This window comes from Colobus angolensis, unplaced genomic scaffold (genome assembly GCF_000951035.1).
Source record: "Colobus angolensis palliatus isolate OR3802 unplaced genomic scaffold, Cang.pa_1.0 Scaffold78, whole genome shotgun sequence".
NCBI classification, from domain to species: domain Eukaryota; kingdom Metazoa; phylum Chordata; class Mammalia; order Primates; family Cercopithecidae; genus Colobus; species Colobus angolensis.
This window is the reverse complement of record NW_012121598.1, coordinates 7,143,809-7,147,223: the sequence shown is the minus strand read 5'-3', so window position 1 is coordinate 7,147,223 and position 3,415 is coordinate 7,143,809.

The following is a 3,415-nucleotide window of genomic DNA, read 5'->3' as shown; positions in this document are numbered from 1 at the left end:
CTGTTGCCGGAGCTGAAGTGTAGCTCACTACAACTTTGAACTCTTGGGCTCAAGGAATCCTCCCACCTCAACCTCTTGAGTGGCTGGGACTACAGGCATGCGCCACCATGCCTGGCTAATTTTTGTATTTTTAGTAGAGACGGGGTTTCACCATATTGGCCAGGCTGGTCTTGAACTCCTCACCTCAGGTGATCTGCCTGCCCCAGCCTCCCAAAGTGCTGGGATTACAGGTGTGAGCCACTGCACTTGTCCGACCCTGCTCTTTCATATTTGTCAACTCAATTCAATTTTATGAACAGACAGGGCCTAGTACTGATGATATTAAGTTGAACCTTATGAAATTACTATTTTTATGAGTAAAAGTGTTCAACTATTATAACTAATTTTACATGATTCATAGACCGGGTGGCTTAAATAACAGAAATTTATTGCTCACGTTCCTAGAGGCTGGGAAGTCCAAGATCATGGTTTGGTTCCTGATGAGGGTTCCCTTCCTGGCTTGCAGGCAGCGGCTGTTTTGGTGTATCTTCACGTGATGGAGAGAGTCTCCTGTCTCTTTGTATAAGAACACAAATGCCATCATAAGGGGACCAACCTTGTGACCCTATCTAGCCTTAATTACCTTCCAAAGGCCCCATCTCCAAATACCTTCACATTGGGGGTTAGGGCTTCAACATGTGAATCTGGGGTGGCGGGCAGGTGTGGATACAAATATTCAGTCCATAACAGGTAGGAATGAATAACTCAGGGAAATTGATAAACTTGTTCTTGAAGAAGGATATAAGGAATGAATTTTAGAACTTAGGAATGAAAGGGATTACATGCTTTTTCAAAAAGTCCAAGTTTACAGAATATTTGATAAACTTTATTGAAACGATTTATCCCAGTATATATTGGTAAGTTCTAAATGCTTCTAGTACATAGTCTTCAAAAGAAACTTTACTGTGCTGTTATGAATTTGGATAATATTTTGTATTACTTAAATATCAGTGTTAAAATTCATTGCTTTTATACTTATAAAAATGGAAAAATAAGGCAATTACAATGTTGGATATTTTAGCATTAGAAAAAAATGTAAATACCTGATTTCATGTGACAATGAATGATACTCAAATGATTGTTACAAAGGTAATTTTCAAGCTTTTAAATGTAACTAAAACCAAATATAATAATTCATCCAAAAAACTGAAAAAAACACATTTGAAATTACAAAAATTTTTATGTTATACATGTATATACATTTGAAAAAACAATTCTTAAATGGATTGATCTAAAAATTTGAAACCACTGAATCAAAAGCTTATCTTTCTGAGTACAGGTGAAATTTAAACTTCTAAAAACTGCTATATACACCCATCAAGAAGCACCAATAATTCATTCTTAAACCTTACTCTCTGAATGTATAGACTATACTATTTGAAACATTTTAGACCAATTAATCGCTTTGCATCAATTAAGACATACTGAGTGTAGAAAAGGGAGTAAAACTTCATATATGTAGACTTGAAGAGTTGTCTGATTGTCTTCAGAATGTAATAACTTGGGCTGGGCACGGTGGCTCACACCTGTAATCCCAGCACTTTGGGAGGCTGAGGCGGGTGGATTAAGAGGTCAGGAGTTCAAGACCAGCCTGGCCACGATGGTGAAACTCCATCTCTACTGAAAATACAAAAATTAGCTGGGCATGGTGGTGGGCGCCTGTAGTCCCAGCTACCCAGGAGGCTGAGGCAGGAGAATCGCTTGAACCAAGGAAGCGGAGGTTGCAGTGATCCGAGATTGTGCCATTGCACTCCAGCCTGGGCGACAAGAGTAAAACACTAACTTAAAAAAAAAAAAAAAAGAATGTAATAACTTGTTACAGCTATATTAACAAAACACTGCTGGTGGTGTTTCTTAATACATATATTTTTTGGAGATGGAGTCTCACTCTGTCACCCAGGCTGGAGTGCAATGGTGCGATCTTGGCTCACTGCAACCTCCGCCTCCTGGGTTCAAGCGATTCTTCTGCCTCAGGCTCCCTAGTAGCTGGAATTACAGGTGCACACCACCATGCCCAGCTAATTTTTTGCATTTTTAGTAGAGATGGGGTTTCGCCATGTTGGCCAGACTGGTCTTGAACTCCTGACCTTAAGTGATTCTCCCACCTCGGCCTCCAAAGTGCTGGGATTACAGGTGTGAGCGACTGCACCCGGCCATTACAATCTGTTTTTATCTAGCCTTTAGAGCAGGTGTCCTAAGTGAAAGACAAAAACAACAACAAAAAAACTGCTAGTCTTTTTTTTTTTTTTTTGGAGACAGAGTCTCACTCTATTACCTAGGCTGGAATGCAGTCACATGATCAAAGCTAATGCAGCTTCAATCTCCCAGGCTCAAGCAATTCTCCCACTTTAGACTCCTAAGTAGCTGGCAGTACAGGTGTCTGGCTAATTTTTAAATTTTTTGTAAAGATGGGGTCTTGCTATGTTGTCCAGGATGGTCTCAAACTCCTGGGCTCAAGTAATCCGCCCTGCTTAGTCTCCGAAAGTACTAGGAGTACAGCTCTTTTTTTTTTCTTGAGATAGAGTTTCACTCTCATCGCCCAGGCTGGAGTGCAGTGGCATGATCTCATCTTACTGCAACCTCCACTTCCCAGGCTCAAGCACTTCTGCTGCCTCAGTCTTCTAAGTAGATGTGACTACAGGCATGCACCACCACACCCAGATAATTTTTGTACTTTTTGTAGAGATGGGGTTTTGCCATGTTACCCAGGTTGGTCTCAAACTCCTGAGCTCAAGCGATCCGTCGGCCTTGGCTTTCCAAAGTGCTAGAATTACAGGCATAAGACACAGACAGTGCTTGACCAAAATTCTTCATGTGTTAATGAAGGCTTTCCAAAATACTTAGTTATGGCTTACAATAGTTTACTTAGCCATGTCTTTTTTCTAGGTTGACCTTTCTGAACAATCAGACTGCAAGATAGGGTTTAAAATTAATAAAATATATTATGTTTTATTATAAAATTTCTAATTCATTTACTTTTTATAGGGAAGAACTTATAGAACTGAATTATAGTGGAGAAAAATCAATACAGGTTGAGTATCCCTTATCCAAAATGCTGGGACCGTAAGTGTTTCAGATTTCAAATTATTTTGGATTTTGAAATACAGGGCATTACACCAGTTCAGCATCCCTAATCTGAAAATCTGAAATTCTAAATGCTCCAATAAGCATTTCCTTTGAGCACTATGTTAGTACTCAAAGTTTTCAATTAGGGATGTTCAATCTGTAGATCTAAGAAAGAATGACCAAATTAAATTATAAGAATAAAGGCCGGGCGCGTGGCTCAAGCCTGTAATTCCAGCACTTTGGGAGGCTGAGACGGGCGGATCACGAGGTCAGGAGATCGAGACCATCCTGGCTAACACGGTGAAACCCC